Source organism: Castor canadensis, chromosome 6 (genome assembly GCF_047511655.1).
Source record: "Castor canadensis chromosome 6, mCasCan1.hap1v2, whole genome shotgun sequence".
Taxonomy (NCBI): Eukaryota; Metazoa; Chordata; class Mammalia; order Rodentia; family Castoridae; genus Castor; species Castor canadensis.
The window spans coordinates 43,810,072-43,822,208 of NC_133391.1; the positions used below are offsets into that span (position 1 = coordinate 43,810,072).

At 51.9% G+C, this 12,137-nt stretch overlaps 1 protein-coding gene across 7 annotated transcripts in view; it reads right to left on the bottom strand.

Annotated features, from left to right (window-relative positions):
* Positions 1–11,691, bottom strand: part of Bid (BH3 interacting domain death agonist) — a 48,496-nt gene extending 36,805 nt beyond the window's left edge. For 2 of the 7 annotated variants that reach the window (XM_074076440.1, XM_074076437.1), the window contains exon 1: positions 8,470–8,625. The gene's annotated coding sequence lies outside the window, so the exon portion shown is untranslated. Of the gene's footprint in view, positions 1–8,469; positions 8,629–10,175; positions 10,291–11,571 lie in introns of those variants that run through there. The other 5 variants (XM_074076435.1, XM_074076436.1, XM_074076439.1 and 2 more) reach the window with 5 other exon arrangements.
* Positions 11,692–12,137: the final 446 nt, after the last annotated feature.

A 12,137-nucleotide genomic window follows, 5' to 3' on the forward strand; every position in this document is an offset into this window, starting at 1 on the left:
CTTCATGGTTGAAAATAAATAAATGAGAAGCTATCACATGTTCATGGATTGGAAGTCTGCATGTTAAGATAGCAACACTCGCCAATTGATCTGCAGATTCAATGCAATTCTTATTACAACCCCAGCTGGATTTTTTGCAGAAAGTGACAAATGGTTCCTGAAGTGAGCTTTTTCTCACTCCTGTTACTACTGAACCTAACTGGGGCTAACTGGGGGCGACAGGAGACGCAGAAAGGACAAAGGATAGACAGACACACAGACAGTGGGATCAAGTGTCTTAGGTGCTCGGATGGAGATGCACAACAGCCTCATTGCTTTTTTTCTGTTACTCTCTTCAATTACTCTGCTTCTTTTCTCTATCTTTATTCTTTAAGGACTGACTCCTTTACAATTCTTTAAAACCTTACTTCTAAAGTCTTCTTTTCTGTACTTTACAGTCTCTTTCCTTAGACTTGCTCTGTCCCATGTTTTCTCTTAGCTTTTCTTTAGCTTAGCTTTTCTAAAGCCTAGGTATAAAGTTCTTGGTGCAGACTTGCACTGTCCCATGTTCTCTCTTTACCTTTCTTAAAGTCTCGGCCCTCAGACTTGCAGACAAACAACAGCGGCAGTCCTCTTGCAAGCTGCCAACCAATTCTATTAACCCCTCTTTAGCAGTTCCCCTTTAGCAATTCTCCTTCAGCAATTCTTTTCCCTTCAGCAATCTCCCTTCAGCCAAAAACCCCCATGAAAAAGCCTCCCCCATCCATAAAGCGCCCCCCCATCCAAAAAGCCTTGTGTCCTCCTTCAGTGAGTCTTTTATATCCAGTGGTAAACAAGGAGGTGGAGGAGTGTGACATTGTAACAAGAGGAACCTGCCTTCCTGCTTCTAAACAATTTAGGAAAAGCAGCTGAGCTGCATCCTGCCTTCTCCTTCTCTTCTGCTGCTGGGGCGGTGCCAAATCTCAGCCCATAGACTATGTGACATAAACATTTTAGGAAAAGCAGCTGCTCTGCATCTTATTCTTGCCCTATTCTGTGGCTGGGGCTGTGCCAAACTCAACCTGAAGAACAGTGAGTACAGCTGTGCTTATGTCCTCATAGACTTCTACTCCGCTCTCCACAGGTTCCTTAATTCATATGGGAATACAAGGGACATTTTCAAAAATAACCTATTTTGCAAAGGAACAAAGCTGGTGGACTCACATTCCTGATTTCAAACTTACTACAAGGACACAGTTAATAAAGACACTGTGGTACTGGCAGAGGATAAACAGATGAAATAGATTTAACAGCCCCAAACCTAATATTTATGGATAATTATTAGTTTTCTATTTTGCAGTATTGGGGTTTGAACTAAGGACCTTGAATTTACTAGGCGGGCACTCTACCATTTGAGCTATGCCTCCAGTCTGGTTAATTACTCTTTGACTAAGGAGCCAAGACCAGGGGAAAAAATGGACTTTTCACCAAATGGCACTGGGACAACTGTATATCTGTTCATGAAAGCAGATTTGGGCCCTGCTTGAAGTCACACACAAAGATTTACTTCTTGAGGCTTTTTTTTTTTTTTTCAATTTGTCTCTTTCTTTTCTTTCTTCCCCCTGACACTGGGGATGAACCCAGAGCCTCCTCCCATATGCTAGGCAAGTGCTGTACTACCGAGCTGGAGCCCCAGCCCATTGGTGAGCATTTTCTGCATGTGCTTACTGGTCATTTGTATATCTTTATATTCTTTGGAGATACATCTACCCAAGGCTTCTGACATGAAATAACACTTCACATGGACCAGGATGGCTACAATGAAAAAGGCAGATGACACCAATTAACTGTTAGCAAGGATGGGATAGGCCTAAATGTAAGGGCTAAATCTATAAAACTCTTTGAAAAAGAGAACACAGGAATAAGTCTTCATTATCTTGGGTTAGGCAATGCTTAGACATGACCCTAAAAAGTACAAGTGATAAAAGAAAAAAATTGGTAAGTGGACCTCATGAAAATTAGAAACTTTTGTGCTTCAAAAGATACCATTAAGAACTAGGCCCCAGTGGTCAGTCTGGGCAAAAAGTTACCATGACACCATCTCAACAAATAAGCCAGGTGTGGTGGTGTGCTCCTATCATCCCAGCTACTGGGGAGGCATAGGATGGAGGATCTTCTAAGGCCAGCCCTGAGAAAAAACATGAGACTCCACCTAAAAAAAAAAAAAAAAAAAAAAAAGAGGCTTAAAGCAACAAAGGGGCTGGGAGTGTGGTTCAGGGAATAGAGTTCCTGCCTAGCAGCAAGTTCAAATCCCAGTACCACCAAAAAAAAGAGAAAGTAACACAAACTGGGTGTAATGGAAGGAAGGAAGGAAACAGCCCACAGAATGGAAGCAAATAAAAAAAGGCAGATGACAATTTTTAGCAAGGCCATGAGAAACTGATTGCTAGTGAGAATATTAAATGATGGAGTATCTTTGGAAAACAGTTTGGCAATTTCTCAAAAGATTAGACAGAGTTATTATATGACCCAAAGATTCCATTCCTAGGTATATATCTATGAGAAATGAAAAATATTAACAGGAAAATTTGTAAATGAATGTTCCTAGTAGCATTGTGCATAAAAAAAACTAAAAGGAGAAAGAATATAAATGTTTATCAAATTCAACTAATAAATCAATTTTTAAAAATGTTATACCCCTTTCAATGGAATATTGTTTGACCAGAAAAAAAGAAACACTGGCACCTGATACAACATGGATGACCCTTGTAAACATTTTGCTAAGCAACTGAAGCCAGTCACAAAACCACCACAGGGTCTGATTAAATAGACATGCTGTGTCCAGGAGGAGCCAACACAGCCACATAGACAAGGGCTGGCCCCAGGGCTGAGAGGGTGCAGGATGGAGAGCAACTAATAGTACAGTTTCATTTTGGAGTGTTGAAATGTTCTAAAAGTAGCTGGTGGCAAGGCTGCCCAACTTTGTGGATGTACAAAACCGACCTGCACACTTTTAGATGGCTGAATTTTTTTTTAATCCCATGGATTTTTTTTTTAAAAACCTGATTATAATGGTTTTAAAAACAGTGCCTGGAGCTAGGGCTGTAGCCCTAGCCAAACATACACAAGACTCTAGGTTCCATTCCCAGAACTGCAAAAGTAAATACGTAAATATACATACATATATACAAACTACATACAGCAACTGAGGGTGGAGGGGCCTCTTTACAAGATAGCTCCGTCATCCCCTCAAGCGGATATGCACGTCCCTTGGGCTCTCAGAAGTCAGCCATACTGGAAGCTCAAGGCCCCCAACACCTAGAGTTCTTCCCCTCACCTGCCCAGGCCCTGGGCTTCTGAAAGGTCAGAGGACACTGGGTAGGGCAAGATGGAAAAGCAAGGAGAGAGACAGGTGTCCCAGAAGCCACTCCAAAATGTCTATGTGAGTCTTTGTCCCACTGCTCTTCTCATTTATTTATTTATTTGTCGATACTGAGGTTTAAACTCAGGTTTCCCACTTGCTGTACAGATGCTCTACCACTTAAGCCACACCTCCAGCCCTTTACCCTATATTTAGAGCCTCATCATAAGAAAAAGGGATGCTGCCTAGACCAAGCCAGAGCACAGAACCCCAGCTGCTCCCACACTGCCCTTGGGCCAGAGGTGGCAGGGGCAAGGACATCAGCCAGCACAGGTGAGGGCCTGCACCTGGTTAACAGCAGTCTTCTGCTGCACACTCTGGCAGAATATGTCCTTTCTCACTTGTGAAAGAGGACAGTAACCTACATTGGGGAAAACAGGGTGGCTGCTGAGACATACAAAGTTGGCACTGCTGTAGTCACCTCAGCTGGTGAGACAACCTGGAGAGATGTGTTCCCAACGTGGCCCTGTACCAGCTCCCTGGCCAGCCTTAGAGATCTCCAAAGGGCCTGGCAGATAACCAGGGCACTCTGGATGTCTCACAGCCAGAAGCTGGTCTGGCTTTGTGTGGAACTCAGGGGAGACAGGTTTTCAGCATGAGAGAGGATGAGGACATTTACCAGGCTGGGGAGGGTGTGATGGGCTACAGAGAAGCCTCCTTCCAAAGACAGCTGTGTTTTCACCCAGCGCCAGTCTCAGTCTTTCCAGGACTGGGTGAAGAAACCACTGCCAAAAGTTTTAGAAGTTCCTAAAGAAGCCCCAGGCAAAAGTGTTCAATCTCAACCCCACCAGAGCCTGCCTTGATGGATTCCAGGGTCCCCAGAAGCAGAGTCTGGTCGTGGTCCCTCTGCCCCCAATCATGTACACACACAAAGCTGCTGGGCCTGGGGAAAGGGAGACCATCTAAATGCAATAATAAAGCACTGAGATCTCAGGGTCTCTCCATGGAACCCCAGAGGCAGCTTCTCCTCTAGTTTCCAAGGAGATGCCCGTCTGGGGCAGGGGCCTCCTCCTGCCTGCTCTGATGCCAGACCTGATGTGCAGGTGGCAACCCTGTTTCTAGCATGCTGCCTAAACTGAGTGTGGCTGTGGTGGGCATGGCACAGTTGCCAGCTGGCCTGCTGCATAGAGAAATATAAACTCCTAGGGCTTCTTACAATTCTTACAATCACAGGACCAGACCTTCCCACAGGAGCGAGGCAGGTCTAGACCTCCCAGGTGCCCTGGGGCCACAGCCTCCATATGTACCCTCTGCCCCCCTCCCTGGCCCTGTCCTGTACCTACTGCCCCCAACTCCTAAGGGCTCTCCAGCTCCCAGCTGACTCCAGCCAGCTCTCCCTGCTGAAACAGATCTGAGCCCCAAGAAGTACAAGTGAAGCCTATGTGCACTTTAAGAGGCCAGTGCCTTCCCTGGCCAGAGTAGAACCTAAAGTGGATAGGTGTAACTGCCTTTGAACTTGCAACACGCCATCACCTTCTCCATCTGTAAAAAGGGACACTTCTGCCTTGTGAGGATCAAATGGAAAAACAGGGAAGGTGCTCAACAGGTAATAAACTCAAAGGTTTTTCCTTCTCTGGCTTTGGGGGATAGAGACCCAAACAGGAGCTCCTGGGACAGGTTGTGGTCCCAGTCACTGGCCTAGACACATGCACATACACGGGGAAACATCACCACCAATGTTGCATATGTGCACAACTTCATAGAATTAGCATGGTATTAAAATGAAAGATGGATGGTCCCAACTTAAAGATTTTCGACTTACTGATGACTGGTGTGAACCAGTCATACAACACAAATTAAATGATATGTCAAATGCTTTAGTATCAAACAGGCTTTAGGTTAGGTGATTTGACCCAACAGTAAACTAATGCATGTGCTGAGTGTTCTGAGCACATGCAAAGTGCACTGAACTTAGCTGGGCTGGGCTGTTTGGTATGTTAGGTGCATTAAATGCCTTTTTAATATTTTTCAACTTATGATGGGTTTATTAGGACATAACCCAGTTGTTAAGAGGAGCACCTGTATATAGATACTCAAATTAAACCAAATATGGATGTAGAGATGCCTGAAAGCAGAAATACAGGCACGTCATTGCTAGCCTCAGATAGAAATGGGCAGGGCCCATAGCAGACAAGCTGGGCACCCCCAGTGCCTCCGTACACACTGCATTTAGAACTCCAAAGGCAGCCTGCACCCATGCACTCAGCCACAGTACTACTCCCTGTTCTTCTGCTAAAAAAGGTTTGGCCAGCAAAGGAAGAGGGAATCCAAGCCCAAGGCAGATGGTGACCCCTCTCGCCTTCAACCCAGCCATCAGCATGGCAAAGCTGACTAGCTATAGGCGGGATCTCGGCCAGACAGGAAGAAGCTCAGACAGGAAGTTTTGCAGAAAGCTCCATGGTGATCTTGATTATGAGCTGGACTGGGGCCTAGGACCCAAAAGGTGGGCATCTTCTCACACTGTGGCTGCCTCACTTCTGAGAGATCCGTCCCTGGGTCAGGGCTGCCACCAAGGCCACCTACACCCTTCTACTGCACAGAACAACTTTCCAGTCACTGCCAGCCTGAAAGCAACCAACCTCCTTTTAAAAGCTGGTCTGTAATCAGCAGTGTTCCATGCCCTTCAGAACTCCTCCAAGATCATAGGATTTAAGAATCTCCATTTACATTACTGAGGTGGGGGGAAGATAATTTAAAACAAACCACTTCCTTCTTGGTTTCTTTTACTTTTTTTTTGGAAGTACTGGGCACCAAACCCAGATCATGGGCACAAACATCCACAAAGTCAACCAAGAATTCAATTTTCAAAGCAACAGTACCTTCAGAAATGGTTGCTTTGTGGTTCATAACAATGAGCCATGTGTTGGCCTTTTCTCTGAAACATCTCCATTTGGACCAAAGGAGGCTGACAGAAAAGAGGAAGAAGAGGGGCAAAGACTGAATTAGGGCAGAGGAGCTATGGTAGCCTCCAGGATGGTTCCTGGGGGAAGTCCCACCAAGCGGAACCTTGGCACTGTCTCCTAAAGCTTTGCCTGCTCCCAGTGCACCTCACTAGCTGCTTTGGAACCTGGAGAGCCGCACCTCCCTCATAGGGGTTAGTAAGGGAGGAAGAGTTTACAGAAACCATGTGGGGGTATGGCTCAGCAACAGCACACTTACATAGCATGTGCAAGACCCTGGGTTCCATTCCCAGCATGGAAGAGAAAGGGGAAGGGGGAAAGGGGAAGGCAGAAGGGAAGGGAATGGAAAGGAAGGGGGAAGAGAGAAGTGGGAGGGGAAGGGAGAAGGGGGTACAAGGGAAGGGAAGGAGGGGAAAGGGGAAGTAAACTTCTGCTCTTGTTCACCTCAGGCTCTGAGATTGACAGCAAGTCATCTTTCCTATCCTTTCCCAGTATGCCCTGCACTATCTTGACTCCCCCTTTTCTCTTTCACACTCCTACTCATCCTTCAGAACCCACAATAGCCTGGACTCCTCTGCCAGTCCTATCCAATTTCTTCAGACCAACTAATAGCAATGCACCCACAGCTCTGCACCAACCACCATCAAAGCCTACAAGTTCACATCACAGTAGCCAGGACCACACCTGTTCCTCAGGAGCTTATGCCTGATGCTGCCTTCTAAGCCAGGCTATGAGGTGCTGACCCTGTTCCCAGCAGAGGGGAGCACACACACTGCCTGCAGAAGAGATTTGGCTGGCACGCTCATCTTTTTTTTTTTTTTGGGGGGCAGCACTGGGATTTGAACTCAGGGCCTCATTCTTGCTAGGCAGGCACTCTTACTGCTTGAGCCACTCTGCCAGCCCCAACATCCTTATCCTAACAAAGCTTCCATAGAACTGGGCTCACTGAACTCCCCACAGTGGAGGACACTCATAGCTGGAGGGGCAGCCCTCCACATCTCAGAGGTGCCAAGTGCCCTGGCTGGGTAGAGATGGAGAAGTGAAAAAAACACATCCTTCTTGAAGCTTCCCCAGCTCCCTTCCACAGCAGGGTCAGCTGGGATCTGGCTTTGAGGGAGACTTCTAGAAACTACAGGCAAGCCAAGAAGCTCTGGGTTGGGTTCCCAGCCTGCTCCTCACTGCCCCATCCCCTGCCTGATGAGAGTAAATCCCATCCCAGAAGGCTCAAGCCCACATCCAACCCTACAGAGGCCTCCACTGTTCCTCAGCTCACCCCCTCACTGCCCCACCATGGTCCCACCCTGACATCCCCCACCAGCTGCACATTCCTAATAGTTGAATGAACGAAGAATGAATGAATGAGCCCTTGCCAGCCCAGCCATTTGGTGGCTGAGGGTTTCAGGTCTCTCCTAAAGTCCCACGCGGTCATTCAGCCACTCAATCAACTTTTCTACCAGCAGCGAGTATCGGCACATAATTTAAACCATTCTGAGGCACTGGCAAGGGAGGCAGTGGGCAGCCGCTTCCCCACTGTTTAGCCACTGAGCTCTGAACTTCCAAGCGCTTGCAGGTGTAGGGAAAGGGCCCCAGCCTGGTATCCAAAGTCTGGGTTGGGGTTCGGGGTCTGCCAGGGAAGAGGTGTGTGGCCTGCACGGGTCCCTCGGTGTGGGTTTTTAGATCTCTGGGCGTGGCTCTGAGGGTGGCGAGGGAGTAACAGCCCACGGAAGCGCTCCGGGGCGTCCAAGGCCTCGCGCCTCGCTGAGCCCCGCGCACCTGCTCCGCCAGGCCCCCGCGGAGAGGAGGCGACCCAGCCGCTCCCGCCACCCTGCGGGAGGGGACGCCCGGCGGTGGACAGAACCGAGGAGCCGCGCGGGCTCCGCTCGCCGGCCGGGGGCCCCCGCGCTGGGCGGACGGGGAGGCCGAAGACGCAGCTCCCGCGGGAGGGGGCGGACGACACAAGAGCGCCGGGCGAAGCAGGTGGGGGCGCTCCGACGCCGGGGCCGCTGGCGGCAGGAGCTAGGGCGTAGCACCTGACCCCCGCACCGCGCCTCTCATCCAAGGTGCTGGCGGCCCGGGACCCGCCAGAGACCGGGCGGGCGGGCGGTGCTGAATCGAGCCCCGTGCAGACCCCCGAGAGGACGCCACAGGGGAGCGCGGGGAGGATGCGCTCAGGAGAGAAAGCCGACTCACCTCCTAGATGCCGCGGCGGGAGGCCGAGCGGGGCACGTGAGGGCTGAAGCAAAGTCCGGAGGCACCTAGGCAGTGACGAGCGACAGACGCTCCCCAGCTTCCTTGCCTCTCGTCCGTCCGCCCAGCCCCCATTCGCCCCTGCCGCCTGCTCTGGCCCCGCCCCTGCTCCACCCCTGCCGCCTGCTCCGGCCCCGCCCCTCACTCTTGCCGGAGGCCCCGCCCCTACTCCTCTCCTGCCGCCTGCTCCGGCCCCGCCCCTCACTCTTGCTGGAGGCCCCGCCCCTGCCCCACTCCTGCCGCCTGCTCCGGCCCCGCCCCTCACTCTTGCCGGAGGCCCCGCCCCTACTCCTCTCCTGCCGCCTGCTCCGGCCCCGCCCCTCACTCTTGCCGGAGGCCCCGCCCCTACTCCTCTCCTGCCGCCTGCTCCGGCCCCGCCCCTCACTCTTGCCGGAGGCCCCGCCCCTACTCCTCTCCTGCCGCCTGCTCCGGCCCCGCCCCTCACTCTTGCCGGAGGCCCCGCCCCTACTCCTCTCCTGCCGCCTGCTCCGGCCCCGCCCCTCACTCTTGCTGGAGGCCCCGCCCCTGCCCCACTCCTGCCGCCTGCTCCGGCCCCGCCCCTCACTCTTGCCGGAGGCCCCGCCCCTACTCCTCTCCTGCCGCCTGCTCCGGCCCCGCCCCTCACTCTTGCCGGAGGCCCCGCCCCTACTCCTCTCCTGCCGCCTGCTCCGGCCCCGCCCCTCACTCTTGCTGGAGGCCCCGCCCCTGCCCCACTCCTGCCGCCTGCTCCGGCCCCGCCCCTCACTCTTGCCGGAGGCCCCGCCCCTACTCCTCTCCTGCCGCCTGCTCCGGCCCCGCCCCTCACTCTTGCCGGAGGCCCCGCCCCTACTCCTCTCCTGCCGCCTGCTCCGGCCCCGCCCCTCACTCTTGCCGGAGGCCCCGCCCCTACTCCTCTCCTGCCGCCTGCTCCGGCCCCGCCCCTCACTCTTGCCGGAGGCCCCGCCCCTACTCCTCTCCTGCCGCCTGCTCCGGCCCCGCCCCTCACTCTTGCTGGAGGCCCCGCCCCTGCCCCACTCCTGCCGCCTGCTCCGGCCCCGCCCCTCACTCTTGCCGGAGGCCCCGCCCCTGCTCCACCCCTGCCGCCTGCTCCGGCCCCGCCCCTCACTCTTGCCGGAGGCCCCGCCCCTACTCCTCCTGCCTCCTGCTCCGGCCCCGCCCCTCACTCTTGCCGGAGGCCCCGCCCCTACTCCTCTCCTGCCGCCTGCTCCGGCCCCGCCCCTCACTCTTGCCGGAGGCCCCGCCCCTACTCCTCTCCTGCCGCCTGCTCCGGCCCCGCCCCTCACTCTTGCCGGAGGCCCCGCCTCTACTCCTCTCCTGCCGCCTGCTCCGGCCCCGCCCCTCACTCTTGCTGGAGGCCCCGCCCCTGCCCCACTCCTGCCGCCTGCTCCGGCCCCGCCCCTCACTCTTGCCGGAGGCCCCGCCCCTACTCCTCCTCCCTCCTGCTCCCTTCCACTGCTCGGGGCTGGAAATGCCTGCCCCGGAAACCTAGGCGCGGCAAGAAAGGTTTCCGGAGCCGCGTCACTCGATGGTCCCCAAAGCGTGTGACAGGGATGGGGAGGGACCAGATCCGGGCCCCATGTATGCGCCTGTCACAGGAGAAATGACATTGCACCCTCGGACTATTGTCTCTGTCACAGTTGGCCACTTACTCCCGCGATCCTGGGACAACGCCTGAGGTTTCTCGTGGGCCACCGCACTCAGAATCCCGCCCCACAAGCTGCTTTTGGAGTGGCTATTTGGGTGGCAGTTCTCCGTCCTCGCCGAACCAAGAAGATGGAAAATTGAGTAAAGTCACGTGGGCCGCAGATAATTTGGGGCTTCTCCAGTCCCCGTGTGCAGATTTGGGGCCTCAGAGGACAGACACGTGAGGCCAAGGAAAGAGAAACAGGAAAGTGAGTTTCTGGAGAAAACAAGGAAGTAAATAGAACCAAGCGAGCTGCTATCCCCAACAGAGGAACCAAAACTGTAAAAACAAAACAAACCAGAAATCACATGGTTACATTGGCATAATAAAATCACAGGGGTTTTCTTCTTTGCATTTTCCAGCTTTTCTTAAATGATTGTGGCACTCGTTTTACAATTAATAAAAATCACATAATGGAATAGTTTATTAATTTAGGCAGAGTTATCTATATTCAAATTGATTTATCAGAGTTAAATACCCAGATAGAGAATAAGTAACAATATTTTTAAATGGATTTTCCCAGGTTCCTAGCAATCAAAGCAAAAAGAGAGAGATTAATTTCGCAATTCTGCCAAAGAAAGGTGTTAGGGTAAACAAAAGGGAAGCCATGTTAGGAGCAGACCCCCCCACACACCCTTGCAAGCAACTTAATGGAAACACCCTACCACTTACTGGAAGGACCATATCTAGCCTCAAGGGAATGACAAACTCTCACTTTGCCCCTGAGCGTTGAGGGTTGAGCTGGCTGAGCATGCATCTCCTCTAGCTTCCCATTTTTTCCCCACCCAGCTAAACTTCCCCTCCAAAGTACACCCCCCCCCATATCTACTCCAAGTCTGTAAGTGGCAGTGGGATTCTGGCTTTGGCTGGATACTCCCCTGAGCAGGGCTTCTTCCTGAGTAAAACCTGTGCTGGCTTTTGAGCCATCCTCTGCCTATCTGTTCTGTGCCTCTTTTAGCCTAATGGAGGGTGCTGAAACCTGGGGTAGGTCTTGTAGGATCTGCTCTCAGCTCTCCACTCTTGCAACCTGGGAAGCAGTGGACAAGCGGTGGTTCTTCCCAGGCTCACTCCCCATTCCCTGCTGCCTCTCCCCCTCTTTTCATCACTCAATCTCCCCCACCCTTTCCTTTCTTTGATGGCTCCAACATTTTCCCATTGTTGGGCTTCCATCCCACACAGGCCTTCAATTTTTCCCCTTTCCTTTTTCCAGGAAACACTGCCAGAGTTTAAGACTTCACTTCCAAAGCCCCAGCCGGTTGAGAGATTCCCTCCATTCACCAACTGAGTGGACTTACCTGATATTTTCTAAGGTGCACACATATCATAGACTATCAGGTAGGACCACTGTGGGGATTACTTACCACCTTTTCCTGTGTGGGATGGAAGTCCAACAATGGGAAAATGGCTCCTGTTGTCCCCATGGGATGTCTCCTCCAAAACCTTCAGACCCTGGGTCTCACAGAAATTGTAACACATCCTGGCCCCAGTAACTATTGGCCCAAGCAGGGCACTTTCGCTTTCCAAATCCAGCATGATCTCAAAAACTTCCTCCAGCACTATGGGACGTGGACCAAGGTCCTCCTGTATTTAGGCCTTTGTTTATCTCCACTCTAGACTCTCTCTCAATCTTGTTTGCTTCATCATATTCTCCTCCTCTGACCCAGCTCTATGTCATCCTTTCCTCTTCCGTCATCTCTCAAGGTGTAAAAAGTCTCTAACTTTAAGTCTGACAGAAGTCAGAGTTACCTCTGGAGAGGGGGGTGTAATATAAGAGGACAAATGTAAAAAAAAAAAATGTCTCTAGAGATGCTTTTGTAAATAACAAAAGTAACTGTTTTAGATAAAGAAGACAAAAAGACATTCAAAAAAACCCAGCTTCACGCAGAGGTTCTGAGACACAACGGTCTTTCCCAATATAAACAAAATA